The sequence below is a fragment of the Pelodiscus sinensis genome, chromosome 27 (assembly GCF_052426305.1).
Source record: "Pelodiscus sinensis isolate ZL-2025 chromosome 27, ASM5242630v1, whole genome shotgun sequence".
Lineage (NCBI taxonomy): Eukaryota > Metazoa > Chordata > Testudines > Trionychidae > Pelodiscus > Pelodiscus sinensis.
Genome location: NC_143078.1, coordinates 1608081 through 1623773, shown reverse-complemented (window position 1 = coordinate 1623773; position 15693 = coordinate 1608081). Strand labels below are relative to the sequence as shown.

At 54.0% G+C, this 15693-nt stretch overlaps 1 long non-coding RNA gene across 3 annotated transcripts; it reads right to left on the bottom strand.

Annotated features, from left to right (window-relative positions):
- Positions 1-2377: 2377 nt before the first annotated feature.
- LOC142820893 (uncharacterized) lies at positions 2378-15665 on the bottom strand. 3 transcript variants are annotated; one of them, XR_012897867.2, is made up of 4 exons: positions 15453-15665; positions 14624-14658; positions 13873-14111; positions 2378-8650 (listed from the first exon to the last, which is right to left on the bottom strand). It is a non-coding gene; the product is annotated as an uncharacterized LOC142820893 (long non-coding RNA). The 3 variants fall into 3 exon arrangements; XR_012897864.2 differs by lacking the exon at positions 15453-15665 and having other exon boundaries at positions 14624-14987; XR_012897866.2 differs by lacking the exon at positions 15453-15665 and having other exon boundaries at positions 2378-8543; positions 14624-14987.
- Between the last annotated feature and the right edge of the window lie 28 nt (positions 15666-15693).

Here is a 15693-nt window from a genome sequence, read left to right as displayed (position 1 = left end):
CCAGCTGTTTTAAAACAGCCGCGTCTCTCTAGCCACCGCGCGCTTCGCTGCCTCTAGGCCCAGATTGGCCTAGAAGCAGGGGAGTGGCAGGGCAGCCGCGGGCTGGATCCACCTGCTTGACAGGCCAAATCCAGCCCACAGAGGGCCCTTTGCCCACCCCTGGGCTAGAGAGACAAAACAGCTGGCCTGTGTCTAGCTGCTGCACACTCTTGCAGGGGCGAGAAGACTTCACGCGCTCCCCACCACCAGGCTCTGATTGGCCTGGGGACCAGGCGAGTGCATGAGGTCTCCTCCCACTAGGTGCCTGGAGGGACCCACCAGCTGTGGGGGGGGGAGGAGGAAGAAGACTTCTCACTCTCTCTCATCCCAGACCAATGCGGGGGGGGGGGCACAAAAAAATGTCTGGCCCCGCCCCTTGTGCCTGAGGCCCTGTCCCTTCCAGGGTGGCCCTCTTTTAAAAATTATTTTCCACCCCTGATTCAGGTTCTTAGGCTATGTCTAAACTATACTCCAAAATGAGGAGTACAGGATCTTTCAAAACGGGGCATTTCTGTCGAAAACGCCCCGTCTAAACTGCTGGGTTTTTTTTGAAAGGGCCTGTTTAGGAAAAAAGTGACGGCTGCCATTATGCAAATCAAGTGCGGGATGTTTAAATCCTGGCTTCATTTGCACTTTCGATACATCTAATTTACATCCCTCTGCTGACAGGGGTGTAGCCTTAGTGAGTTACTCCTAGCCCAGAAGGGTTGTGGCTGTCCCCTGGCAAAAGGGCTTTGCTGCCGCCTGCACACTGACCCCATGAGTGGGCTGGTAGCCACCAGGGAACAGGGAATCCCTTGTGACCCTTCATGAGACATTCCAGCTCGAGGGAGGAAAGCCAGGGCCATCGCCTCTTCATGCACAGCAAGGAGCAAGCAGACAACGAAATCAGAGGGCCGGGGCTTGGAAGGACAGCACCGTTCTCTGGTGGCTGCCAGCCTGTTCCTGTGTCTCGCATTGGGGTTTGAATGCAGTCAGCCACAGGGCACTGAGGTGCATTTGGAAACGATGGGGCACAATCTGCCATTCCTGACTTGCTGGGGCCCAGGGCTCTGCTGCCCGTCGGCTGGTGCTGTGCAGCAGCAGGTGTTTGGAATCAGGCTGCTTCACCCGGCCGTTGGGGTTGGAATCTCGGTTTCCTCCCCCGTGTGTTGGAAGGACTCTCACTAGAACGCTCATTTGCAGCCGCTGTGGAAAGCTCCAGGCGGTGAGCTCTCCTGAGGGCTGTAGGGAAACAATTGGGAGCCTGCCTGTCTGTGCCTCTTTCTGCCCTTACAGGAGTGCTGGGAGGGGCTTTCTTTAGGGTTTGCAGTCCGGCAGCCGCAGGTGAGCGGCGTGTATGGTGTTGACTGGCTCCCTCGGCGGATCCGACTGGCTCGTATTGTGCTGAGGATGAAGGCAGCAGGCTGGAGGCTGAAGGGGGGTGTGGAAAGGGCAGAGCTGGCGTGCCTGCTGAGGGCCATGCTTCAGTCTGGTATTGCCAAAAGCAATCAGGATTTTCTGACTTGGAACGTGACTGGCCTGTGCTTGGCTCTGGGATGTACGCGGACACTGTGTGCTTTGGAAAGACTAGACTGAGAAGGGAAGTGAATGAAACCTGCTCCTAAGCAAATCGCTCATCTTGGGGACCAGGGCAGCCACCAGGGAACAGGGAATCCCTTGATCCATCTGCTAGTCTTTCTCCTCTGCCTCTGGAAAGCAGAGGGCAAACCAGGAGTTCTGGCGGAAGGTGTCCTTGGTGGAAAAGCACCTGCTGTTCCCAGCAAAGAGCCCATCTACGCCCCCACAGGGCACTGGTTTTACGCAGTGTCGTACTAAACCGAGCAAGCTCATCCAGCATGACCATGCAGACATGGCCTGTCATGGGGGCAGGGTGGTGTTGGAACGCAAGCCAAGAACATACCCCAGCCCTGGGGGTATTTCCCACCATTTGTCCCCTGGAGACAGTGGACTGAGGGCCCAGTTTGTGCTTCTGAGCCAACCCTGCCCAGCTCTGCGGGGCTTGCTCTGCACTCTCCCCTCTCCCTGCCAGAAAGCTGCTTGTCTGATGTTTGCGGAGCAGCCCAAGGAGGGGCCAGGCTGGTGCTGTAAGATAGCCTGCGTGGCTGGAGGCACCTGGGCCCCGTGCCGCAGCATGCAGACCTGCTTTGCTCGCCAGCTGTATGCCTGGGCCCGTGCTCTGCCCCACATGCCTCACAGGCGGCTTCACTTATGAAAGCAGAACAGTTATTCCAGCCTCACTCAGCTATGTGCTGGGGGCGGCTGCTCCCAAAGAACCTCGTCCAGCCCATGTGGGCCCAGTGTAAATGCATCAGTGTGGGGTTTCATGAGCGCTTGGTCTCAGCCCCTCTGGATGTTTGGCGCACCCAGTGCCAGTCGCTGCGTGCTTCCCTGGCCTTTCCTCCCTGCTCCGGCGGGGCTAGAGCCAGCAGAATGGGAGCTTGCTTTATTTCTCAGTAGATTGCACTGCCGATAAAGCCAGGAAGCTGCACTGGCACCAAGGGGGGAGGCTTTCCCGAGGTCTGTAGGCTGGTCAGGGAAGGTGCAGGATGGGACAGCTGGAACTTCCCCAGCTATCTGTGGTGAAACGCCGCTGAGAGCTGGGGGATCCAGCCCCTTTTCCTCTCCTGGCTCGGAGCTGTCCACCCTCCACCTTGACAGCACCCAGGAAACATCCAGCTATGAGCTCCAGGGCTGGCCCGGGGGGAGGGGGGGGAGCGGTGAGGCCCAGGACAACCTTCCATCCCCATCCTACCTCTTCCCGTCCCTGCTCTGCCCTTCCCCCTGTCCTCACCCCCGATCTGCTCCTGCCCCCATTGCACTCCCTTCCCAAGCAGTGTGACTTGGGGTAGCCTTGGGTTGGGTGCAGGGGTTGGGCTCCCACACTCACTACAGCAGCCCCAGCTTGCTCTGTTTCCCTGAGCCCAGCTCCCAGGATTCCCAGTTTCCACTTGAGGCAGCGGAGCAGGCTGGAGCCAGCTCACTGCTTCCTGCCACCACCCACAGCGAAGCGGAGCATCCCAGCCAGGAGATGGCCCAACGGAGCAGGCTGGGCTGGATTGCTCTGCCGCTGCTGGGGCGTGTGGGGGTGGGCTAGCAGCAGGCCTCCCCAGTAATTCCTCACGCCTGCCAAAGTGCTTCTACATGGGACAGCCCTGCCCAGCTCCACAGGTGCAGCACGGCAGCAGAAGGCGCGCTGGCAGTGCACTCATGAGGATGGTTCGAGCTATGGCCATGTCCTGTCTCAGATCTGGGAAGCAGGGTGGAGGAGCAGCTGCCCGCTGAGTTTAACAGCCAGACAAGGGCTGTGAGCTGAACTCACAGGGCTCTACGGCCCACAAGCTTTCATCGCCAGAGAAACTGTTCCACGCTCTGCTCTGCCAGGCCCTGCTGTTAGGCCTTGTGCTGTCTGCTGCACATCCGTGGCAAAGCCCCTGTTCATTCAGTGGTGCTGGTGGTACCTGTATTGACACATGGGTTTGTCACCGATCCCTGAAGTCACTGCAGAGGAGCAAGTGGGTGCTCTCCTCCCTGCTGGACATCCTGCAGCGGGTGCTGGGAGCGAGGGAGGCTGAGGTATTTCCCCCAGCAAACCATGGAATTGTATTAATGAAAACACTGCACACAAATTCAGTGCAAGTTAAAAGCAAATGTATTAAAATTTGGCACTTGTAGGGAGCGGAGCGAAGGGTCAAGTCCACGTTAGCTCTGCACCCTGTGGCCATGGCTCTTCCTGGCCAGTGTATGTGAAGCGCTGGGTGTCGCTGTCCTGTGGGAGGGCTGGGGATGCCATGTGGAATTTTGGGGGGAGGGTTAGAGAGGAGTCCCATGTTCTAGCTCCTGCTCTAACCAGCAGGCAGCTCCCTTCCTCAGAAAGAGCCCTACTTTTCTGAGCAGCTCTCCTCTGACCTGTGCTGTAAGTGATCAGTGCAGTATGAGCATTCTTGGTGGTTATGCCCTCCGTTTCCCAGCCCTAGCTGTCAGGGATAAATAAAATATCCCTACCCCTTGGTGAATGGCTCAGTGGAGATATATACACCCCCCCCAGCTGGGCTGCTCAGTGGAGATATATACCCCCTCCCCCCGAGGGCTGGGCAGGACCTTGAGAGGTCATTGACCAGCCCCCTGCCCTCATAGGGCCAAGTGACAGGTTTGCCCCAGATCCCTAAATGGCTCCTCAAGGATTGAACTCACAACCCAGGGTTAGGAGGCCAATGCTCAAACCACTGCGCTATCCCTTGCCCGGGGACTCTGGCTCTGTTTACTCCTCAGAGAGTTAATCTACTTCTTTCCACCACACCCCACAGTGAATGTCCTGCAGGCAGAGGGTCTGCTCCCAGCGCCGGAATGCAGAGATGCTGCAGCAGAAATGCCAAGTGCGGCCATGGAATGGGAAAGGCATCTCTGCCGTGTCGATGGATGTGACATACCTGCTGGGGAAGCTACAGCCTCTCCAACAGGATTAAATGGCGAGTCAGCTTTGCAGGAGTCTGAAATAATGACCCAAGTGAGGGACAGCCCACAGCTGCCTGTGCAAGAGGCACATTCCCCCCCCACACACACACACCCAGGGGCACCAGATGGGAGCTTTCCTGTGTGAAGGCCACTGCTCTCTGGGGAGCTTGTTCAGAGGCAGCCACACATTATGGATGGAGCTGGAATAAGCTGCCCTGCCACTGGCAGCTTCTAGGACACTTGATCCCCTGTCCCATGGAGTTTCCCAGTTTAAGGAAGGGCTTGCATGCTTCCCCTGAAATTCCCCTGGGTTCCTAACACTGGGGGGGGGGGGGAGCAAGTACAGGCAGTGTGCTGCTACATCATCTCAATCTGCCCTGAGCATGGTTAGACAATGTGGGCCGTAAACCCAGAGCCCCGCTACACTTATTGCTCCCATTGGGACACATCTAGCAGAGGGGACATGCCACATGTTGGCACAGTCATGAGGGAAAGGTCCTGCATCCTGCCAGGTGTCCACACTTGTCATGGCATTTGCTGGGTGTACATTGGCACTGAGAGTAGTGCTAGCTGAGCGGGGCTGAACACAGCATAGCTTCAGGTCATCTATATGCCAGTAATACCTTGTGGTCTTCACAGATCGCCTCTACTCCAGAGCTTCAAAATTCAAATCCCGGGCTTCATTTGCAAGTGCGGATGACTACATTACCCCCGCTAGTTCGAACTAGCGGGGTAGTGTAGACATACCCTAGGACAGATGTCAAATAGCACATTCTAAAAATTCTATAGCAGCCAGAGCTTTTTAACATAAACTCGTCTTTCTCGTCCCGCCCCATCTGGGTCCTGATCCATTTTCTGAAGAGATTTTAAATGTGGCTCAGAACTTCATCAGGCCAAAATGGCTTAGCCAGCCAGTGAGAACAGGGCTAGAGGGTGTTTAGAAGCATGCCATGGCATGTGTTTGGTGGTGTCTACGTTAGGCATGGTTTTGTAACCATACAGCTGTGTGCACACCCTAGATGCTATTGCAGTCATCTTTGTACAAAGATTTGTATCCTTCGAAAATTTATAATTTGCTTGTGGTTGCTGTCTTGATAAAGTGTGTGTGGCAACACTGTCAATGTGAAGTTGCAAGATTCCACTGTATGGTGTTATTAACACTTGTTCCAAATGGCGCCTGGCAAACAGGTCTGCCTCAAACCAAGAAACATGAGCACTGCTGTAAAGACTCATCAAGCAGGAAGCACAACCAAAGGCGCTCCACTGGCCTGGAAAAGTGTCCTGACCTAAAAAGTTTAGTTAGAAAGAACTGCTCAGAGCACGTGCTGAGAAAGCTTTGCTTTGAATTTAACACTGTGTTAAGTTAGGCACCAGCTGTGTTTTAACTTGTTTTTCTTCTGATGTTTAATGGCTCCTTAATTTGTACAGTAGACTTCCGATAATCTGGAACCTATGGGACCTAGGTGGTGCCGGATTATCAGATATGCCGGACTATCAGGAGGTACTATAAGCTGGTTTTATATATATACTGTATACATTATGTACTGTATATAAAGTGTTCTTAACCCTTTTCATTGTACATACTATATACAGTATACTGTAATGTTTTAGTTTTTTTTAAGCCTTTTTTATCCTTTTTGCTCAGTTCAGCTGCTGCCGCTGTTACCTTGTGACTAATTTTTTGCCGAAGCTCACTCACTAGGCTCTTGCCATTTTGATGCCAGACTATCAGGAGTGCTGGACTACTGGATGCCGGACTATTGGAGTTTTACTGTACTCAAAATCTCTTTGTGGTTAATAAACTTGTTTTACTGTTTGATCTAAATCAGTGTGTTTAAATCAAATGTCTGGAAAACTCCCGTGGGGGGTAACAAGATGTGTGCACATTATATCTATTGATGAAATGACACACTTTCTATCATAGAGCACTGGAACTGGAAGGTAACTCGAAAGATCATCAAGTCTAGTTCCCTGCCCTCACGGCAGGACGAAGCACAGTCTATACCCCTGAACGAATGACATTCCACCACCCCATAACCATTAACTGACGTTGGTGTTGTTAGCACCATACTCTGCCTGTTACCCACAAAAATGTCTCTATCCCTGCCACACTGTAGGGGCACACACCTTTACCCAGTTCCTAGGGCGCAAGGTGCAACCCTGTTAATTTATATACCCACCCGTACCCAATTCCTAGGGCTCAGGGCGCATCTTACTGTGGGTTTTGCAAGATCTTTAGCCACTGAAAGAGCCTCACACAGTAATGTCCTTATCTTCTATTTATTGACAATTCCCAAACAAGCAGAATGCACATGCTAAGCACACCGTGTCATGCTCACCAATCCTGATAAAGGCAGGCGGACTTCCCCTGTTGGCCAGGCAGTATCAGTCTCTCTGGTCTAAGGCTGTGTCTCGGAGGTGAGTTCTTCTTTCCAGGTCTTCCCCCTCCTCCTGGTCGTCTTCCAGCCTTTTCTTCCTTCTGTTACTTCTGTTCTTCTTCTTTGCCTTCTTGAACCCCAGTTTATATAATAAAACCTGAGTCTTGCTTATCTAGACCTTAACCAATTATTTTAGTATAATTTTACTAACCAATCATAACAAAATTACCTAACCAATCATATCCCACCACCTTAATTGATTTACACCTAGCAACATTAATTATACAGCAGACAGAAACAGTTACACAGCAGAGAGATCACACAGACAAGCAATAGGAAAGTGAGGATTCCACAACATTCTCTACTGAGAAGCAGTTTCTGGCCAGACAGAATGGTGTGACTGAAGTTTTCTTTACCCATCGTGAGATCTGTCTCTTTACCTGGTGACAGTGGGGAGCTAGCGGCCAAGTCCCCTCCTCACAGCCTGGGGTGACACTTTGTAATACAATTTATCTGGAACTGTGTGTAGGTGACTCCAGGCCTTACAGCCATGGCTGCTGCTCTTCAGTCTGGCTGCAGAAGGCGGCTTCGGTTCAGGCCTAGCAAAGGCCTTCCAACATGGCTACAGAAAAGCCAGATTGTTACATGCCCAGCAGAGCTAGCCAGCCCACCCTGAGATTTGAGCCAGGCTTTCCAACACTCCCAGTGAGGCCCAAACCACTAGGGGCTCGTCCCCTCCAGGTCAGTGGGCAGCCACTCTGCCTGGCTACACCCTGATTCAGGGAGTTTATATTGTCATAGGTTCACAATCAAGTTGAGCTAACTCTCCCCTTTACGTCATTCTTTGCATCTGAGCCTCCATTTTCAAATCTGCACCGAGCAAATTGTAGTTAGGACACAAAGTTAAAGGCATTTTGAATCACCTTCATAGCTACCACTAAAGAGGAGCACGTAGAGCCTCCTATAAAAACACAGGCTGTGTAGGGTTCTCTGGTTGACAAAGTGGTGTGGGCATCTATGGCTGGCTCAGTCCCGCCTGGGGATTTCTCTGCGGAAGTTCCCACTGTGTTTAAAACCTGATTCCTATCTAGTTTTGCTTTTACAATAAGCCAGGTGCTAACCACTATATGGACAGTCCCACAGTGACAAGTGACGACTGGCTCTTAACTAGAAAGTCCAGGCCTCTGCTGACAGCTGGCAAGCCAGTAGGGAGAATATGTTCTTTGCACATATGGCTTCTGCTGGTGACCGACACGGTGCACAAGGTGCCCTTTGACCCAGGCTAAGGCGTCCTGTCGTTGCCAGTGGAAAACACTCTGCAGGCGAGGAAGTGGAACGCTTCCTTTTCACACTGCCTCCTTGCTCATGTGAGACTGAGGCACTGTCCCTTGCTATAGAGGGGCAGGAGCTTCAGGCTGCCCTGGAGCAGAGCAGGAAGGTGGATTCCATGGGGCCATCTTGAACTCACCTTGCTAAGCCAGAGCACATTGAAATCAATGGTGAGATGCCCGTGGACTTCAGCAGGCATTGGCTCAGGCCCCAGATGGAGTGTACATCATAGAGCTTCCTCTGGTCTTGGTTGCACAAGTGTAGAAACGTAGATTATAGAAACGTTCTCAACATCCCTCCCCCCGCAGGGGACAGCCTGCGGCAGGGCATCTCAGCGTGACTCTGTCAGGGAACACCTGGACTGTGGTGGTATGGAGGCATAGAAACAGAGGTATCCCGACACAGCCATTCCACATCTGGTGAACCAGCCCGTTATTTCGAAATAGATTCTGAAATAACAGGCTTGCTAGTCTGACGGTCCTGTCCCTGTCTGCGTTCCACGAGGGTTAAGGGACGTTTCACAATAGCGCTCTATTTCGAAACTGGGCACTGTGTAGAACTAAGCTATTTCGAATTAGATCGAATTAGATCCACAATTTGCAGCACTCATATTGCGTAGCTTATTTTGACCTATGGGTGCAGCGGAGGTGCCCCCTTCGTGACAAACCAAGAGGCCAATGGGGATCTCAAACCCTCCTAATTGAAAGGCTAGCATCTCCCTGGCCCTGCTGTGCCACAGGTGCTGGCACTGCCCCAGCTCACACCTGACTGTTAGCAACTGCCCCAGGCTTCACTAAGGCAGACTTAAGGGTGCCCAGGACAGCTTTGTGCCCTTCCCGAATGTGGAGAGCTGCTGGACCCAAGCCTCTGTAAAGACGGGACCAGATTGTCAAGGGACATGCAAAGCAGCCTTAGCTCTGCCCCACAAGCTCTCCGCTAGTCTACTGCAGCCCATGGATTTCAGGGCGCTTTGACACTGGTAAGAAGCTGATTCTGGGGCAAGCTGAATCCTGGAGCCCTGGACCCAAACACCTCGGAAGCTGCATCACAAGGGGCCGGGGCTGCAATGCACACCGTAAAGGGGAGAGCAGGGCTTTGTCGTCTTCCCTGGATTGGCTAGCAGGGCTATTTACAACCCACTTCTTCCCTTCACCAGCAGCCTAAGCCCCTCCCTCACACCAAACCATCGCAGATGGGAGCTGGGTTCCAGGCCTCCTTGCCTTCCCATGAGCCCGCTACCCCCTGCTCCCAGGAGCCTCCCTCAGCAACTGAGAGCAGGGAAGCCCCATAGCTCCCTAGAAACAGGAGTCCTTGGCTCCCCCCCCATCTCCGCACCCAAAGGAGCCTCCCCAGTCCCAGTCCTTATCTTCCCTGTGCCTGAGCCTGGGGCATGGCCTGCCTGCTACCAGGCCCCCACACCCAGAGGAGTGGGAACCCTCAGCTGCTGCCATTTCACACCTTGAGGGTCCAGCATTAAAGTGGGCACCAGGTGTCATGCAGCAGGGAGGGAGGCAGGGCAGGGAGATGGCTGCACGGCTCCCCAGTGCTGCCGGACCACCCCCAGCTTGCAGCTGCAGAGTGCCAATTGTAATAAGGGGTGTATTGCAATCAGCACGGCCAAATACTGCTTCTAGCATCCATGGCTGGGCCTAGGTAGATCCCGCCCCCAGCTCCAGCGCCTCTAGCATCCATGGCTGGGCCTCGGTAGATCCCGCCCCCAGCTCCAGCACCTCTAGCATCCATGGCTGGGCCTCGGTAGACCTCCCCCCCCAGCTCCAGCACCTCTAGCATCTATGGCTGGGCCTGGGTAGACACCCCCCAGCTCCAGGGCCTCTAGCATCTAGCCTAGTGGTTTCCAAACTGGGGGCTGCAGACCATAAGTGGTCCCCGGATGCCTTGCAGGTGGTCTACAGCTCGAGCTCAGCTCCCTCCCTACCCCCCCATATGGTTGAAGCAAGTGACTGGGGGTGGGGGGAGGGGAGTATGGATTTTTGGAGGGGTTTTTTTGCTTCTCACTTACGTGGTCCCCGACTGATTGTTCTGTAGGTCACTGGCCCCCCCCCGCCCCAAGAAAGATTCCCTGCCCCTGCCATAAATGAAGACAACATTGAAACCTTTTGTGTTGGACATAAATTAATATTTTACCTTATTTAAAATGAAGTTTGATAAACTAACATGAGAGCATTAAAGCACTTAATCTGTTTACTAATTTCATTTACTATTTCCTTTCTTACTGGTTAAATCAAACTGTTCTCCCTTGCTGCAGCACTAGCAAAATGGCTTGAGCATATTATATAATTAAGGGCAAGTCTTCATTAGCAATTGGTGGTCCAGGAAAGGTTTGCATTGGGCCACGGGCCAAAAAGCTTGAGAACCACTGTCCTAGACTAGCAGTTCATCTTTGATGTGTGTCCATGGCTGAGAGTTCCCGAGTCTTTCCCCTTGAAGCTGTTCTACTGTCATTGGACAACATGCTGCCTGTTGAGTGCTGCATTGTGCAGTGGTTTAGAAAGTCTCCTGGGCTGTTGCAGACTTAGGTTCACTTGCTCCCTTTGTGGGCTGAGGGGCCAGGAGTGGAGCAGGGAGCAACCTCAGCCTTCCTTATGCCACTGTCCCCCGTTCATTAACCATTAGGGTATGTCTACATTGCGTTCCTCCTTCGAGAGAGGAAAGCAAATGCAGACAAACGAAATTGCAAATAAAACATGGATTTGAATTTCCTGCACTTCATTTGCATAATGGTGGCTGGCTGCTTTTCCGAAATAGCGTATTTCAAGCAAAAAAACAGGGTTATTTTGAAAAGAAACCCCTCCTTCGAAATCACCCTTACTCCTTAAAAATGAGGTTTAAGGGTTTGTTGAAGGAAGGGTTTATTTTTGAAATAACCCCGTGTGGACCCTGGTTTTTTTCTCAAAATACGGTATTTAAGAAAAGTGGCCGGCCGCAATTAGGCAAATGAGGCGTGGGAAATTCAAATCTGCGCTTCATGTGCAATGTTGTTTGTCTGCATTTGCATTTCTCTCTGGAAGGGGGAATGCAATGTAGACATACCCCTAATGGCTAAAGCAAGGCCCCAGACAGAGACACCGCTGCAGCCTTGTGATTAGGGCCCTCACCTGGTATTGCAGTGGTCGTGGGGCAAACAGGGCTTTGACCAATCCTACCTTCGAGTTGATTTCACTTTGGTTAACTATTAATGGTCCCAAAGACAGATTTAAGCAGAAAAGCTTCTGTGGGTTGGTGGGTAATGTGTTGCCTGGTGTGGTGTGCTATACTGCACTGCACTGGTTCAGTGTTCCTGTCTATCATATACTGCAAATGGATTTGAATGATGAAATGGCCTGGCTTCTCTCTTGAGAGTGTTCCACTTGCGTTAACTGAGTCGGAGCAAACATCTGTTGTTATGGTGTGAGGGTACACATACACCATGTGTGATCCTGCTTTGAGTCTCCTGTTTAAAAACTGGAGCTTTTGTTAAGTGCCTTCCACTTTGATTAACTATTAATTGGGTCAGAGCAAACTCTGATTGCAGTAAGCATTCTGTGGGCTAGTGGTTCATGGGTTGACTGGTACTGTCAGTGCTACTAGATCAATTCCCTTGCTGGGCAAATGGTTTTGAGCAATGAAATGTCCTGCCTTGTCTGCTGACATGTATTCCACTTTACTAAACTACTAATTGGGCCAAAGAGAAGCTTATGCCCGTGAAGCTCTCTATAGGGCAGTAGTTAGTGTGTTGCCTTGGAGTATGAATGCTATTAGTTCAATTCCCCTGTGGGCCCAATGCCTTTAAGAAAGAAATTTTTCTGGCTCACTTGTTCCAGTTTAATAAACTATTAATTTGGCCAAGGAGAATCTTAACCCTATAAAAGCTCTCTAGGGCAGTGGTTGGTGTGTGGAGTGAGGGAATGACCTCTGTTGTTTGGTTCCTCTATCTGCCTTGTGGGGCAAAATGGTTACAGTGAAGAAATGTCCTGGCATTTCTGTTGACATTTGTTCCACTTTAATAAACTATTAATTAGGCCAAAAAGAGCACTCATCATGTAACAGCTCTCCATAGGGCAGTGGTTAGTGTGTTGATTTGTGGTGTGAGCTCCAGTGGTTCAAGCCCTTGGTGGGGCAAATGAATTTAAGCAAGGGAATGTTCTGGCTTTTTGGCTGAAACTTGGTCCACTTCAACAAACTATTAATTGGACCAAAGAGAGATATAGCTCTGTGAAGTCCTCCATAGGGCAGTGGTTAGAGTATTGGGCTGTGGTGTCCCTGCTACGGGTTTGAGTCCCTGGCACACTGTGGCTTTTCTCTTGACACTTGTTCCACTTGAATAAACTATTAACCGGGCCAAAGAGAAGACTAGTTCTGTAAAGGTTGCTATAGGGCAGTGGTTAGTGTGTTTGCTTGTGGTGTAAGCACCCCTGGTTCAAGTCCCCACTGGGGTAAGTGGATTTGAATAAAGCAATGGTCTGGCTTTTCTCTTGACACTTGTGCCACTTTACTAAACTATTAATTGGGCCAAAGAGAAGCCAGTTGGCATGAAAGCTCACCATAGGGCAGTGGTTAGTGTGTCGAGTTGTGGTGTGACTGTTCCTGGTTCAAATCCCTGGTGGTGTGAGTGGATCTGAGCACTGAAATACTCTGGTTTTTCTGTTGACACTTGTTCCACTTTAATAAACTATTAACTGGGCCAAAGAGAGCACTACCTCTGTAAAATTCTCCATAGGGCAGTGGTCATAGCACTTGCCTAGGCTGCTCACAGAAGGGGTTCGAGTCCCTGCTGGGGGTGAAAGTGTTTCATTTGAAGAGCAAGTGCCATTACTCTTACCTGTTGGCGCTGTTCCCCTTTACTTAAGTGTGGCCTGGGGCAGCTCTAGCGTTTGGATCACTCTGTAGCCCGGTGGTTGCGTGCTTGCCTAGAAGGTGGGAGATCCTTGGATTTCCTAGTTCGAATCCTACCTCTGCCCCTTTAGAAGGGGTTTGACTGGGGAAATCCTCTCTCCCAGGTGACCGGGGAGGTGGCAGATTCCTATTTAGGTCCCTGCTCCGGGTGGAGCCATTGTCTTAAGAATAAAAGACGGGACTTAGACTGAAAGCTCTCACCTCTCTGGGGGGTGGGGTTAGGTGGGGGTGGGGGGTGGGGTGGGTGGGCTAGGGAGGGGGGTGGGTGGGTGGGGTTAGGGGGCGGGTGGTGGGGGGGCGGTCCCTGGGAGGCAGGAGATACCCGCTCCAGTCCCTTCGCAGAGGCGGGACTGGAACTGGGATCTCCCACCTCCTGGGCAGGCCAGGACCACAGGGGGCAAAAGAGAGATCCGAGTTTTATTAAAAAGCCGAAGAGGCAGCAAATAATTTTTCAAAACCCTTTGTCTTACCAGGCACAGGGGGAATAGAACTCACAGACTCAACCTTCCAAGCCAGCACCTACACCCCTGTGCTATGGAGGGCTTCACACAGTGAGTGTTTGCTTGGGCCCTATCAGTAGTTAACGAAAGGGGCCCTACTGCAACAGGAAAGCCCAACGGCCTCTGCTGACCCAGCAAAGCCTCCACCCCAGCGCTCCAGGGAGTGACTTGAGCGCTAGGCCGCACAGGGTGGCTCTCGCGTGGCCAGAGCTAGGGCGCCCACTTGAGACACAGGAAATCGCAGAAGGGGGCTTGGCCCAGCCTGGCCCACACCCTACCTGAATAGCCCGTCCACTGTCAGCTCTCACCATCTCGCAGGGCTGACCGGGGGTCTCTGCTTCAGCGTCACAGAGCTCGGCAGAGGCCGCACAGCAGGCAAGATGACAGGTTTGCTCCTCGGCGCCTTTGCTCCCAGGGTCCGAGCTGCTGGAGGAGCCCTTGTGCGCGGTGTCTCTGCATCGCCCTGCACGGCCGGGCAGTGTCGACGAGCAGGTGGTGGTCGGGTCTGGCAGGGTCCCTGTGTCAAAGAGCAGACCCGCTGGATGGTTACATGGCAGAACTGACGTAGCCCTCTGCAGCAGGCGGCATCGGAGCCGGCTCCCCGCGGGGCACCGCTGACAGGCAGAAAGTCCCCACCTACGGGCTGGGCCTTGTCAGCCCGACGGGGCGGCCTGGCAAGTGGGAGGGTCGCTGCGCTATTGCCCTGACACCAGCTGCTGCTGGCTGTGCCTAGGCCATGGCCCCAATCCTCCCAGCCTGGGGCCCGACTCTGCACCCGCTGCTGGGGTTACCAGATGATTTCAAAAAAGCACTGGACACACTTGATCTCGGGGGAGGGGGAGCAGGGCTAGGGTTGCCAGGTGTCCGGTATTGACCCAGACAGTCCAGTATTTTTGCCTCCTGTCTGGTAAAAAATTCAGAAAATACAGGACACCTGGCAACACTAGACACTCGGGAACCGGGCCCAGCCCCGGGGGCCTCCCCCCGCTGACCCAGCCCCGGGGCCTCCTGGACCCCCCTCCTGCTTACCTGGCTCCGCACAGAGTAGGAAACAAGATGGCCACCTGCAAAAAACGCCACAAAGGCCTTAAAGGGGCCCTGCTGGGTTTTGTATTTTTCTTTCTTAATAACTGGCAGGGCCCTTCCCCCTCAGCAAGTTTGACCCCCCCTTTTCTTTCTTAACAGGGTTTTTTTTGGGGGGGGGTATCCGCTATTTTTGGTTAAACCATCTGGCAGCCCTTGCTGGGAGGAGATCGGGGGAGCAGGGCTGGCCCTGGGGGAACCAGCCGGCGGGGTGCGGGGCTGGCTGGGAGGGGGTCGGGGGGGGGGAACCCGGCTGGCCGAGAGGGGATCGGGGGGGACGGGACCAGCCGAGAGGGGATCGGGGGGGGAGCGGTCGGGGGGGGGGGCCAGCCGAGAGGGGATCGGGGGGGGGGAGCGGTCGGGGGGGGGGCGGCCGAGAGGGGATCGGGGGGGGGAGCGGTCGGGGGGGGGGCGGCCGAGAGGGGATCGGGGGGGGGGAGCGGTCGGGGGGGGACCCCGCTGGTACCAAACGCGCTTCCGGAGCGAACACCCGCCACGGACATTTTCCCTCAGGTCCCGGACACCCGGCTACCCCGCCGCCGCCAGACCCGGGCCGGGGCCCTCCGAGACGGGCCAAGCCAGGGAGCCGCCGCTGGGCCCTGCCGGGAGAGCAGGGCCCGTTCCCACGGGGACCGGAGAGCGGCCATAGTGGGTCAGACCCAGGCCCATGGCAGGGCCCCGGAGGGAGGGGACACAACAGAGAATCCTCGCGGGACCCCTCCCCAGTCGCCACCGTCGCTGCCCATCCTGGCTAACAGCCATCGAGGGGCCTAACCGGCATGTCGTGTTCCCATGGCAACGCGGCCAGGCCCCACGGCGGGCGGAAGGGACGGAAGCCCGCGAGGGTCCTTCCGTAGCGTCCTCGCTGCCGCCTCAGTGGCGCCACCGGGCGGCGCCTCGGTCACTGCAATGGCGCCGGGCGGACCCTCCTCCCGTCACGTGACGCTGGCTCCCCGCCTCGGCGCTCGGCTGTTCCGGGGCCGGGCCGCGCTCGGCGCTCGGCTGGCTCAGTCTGG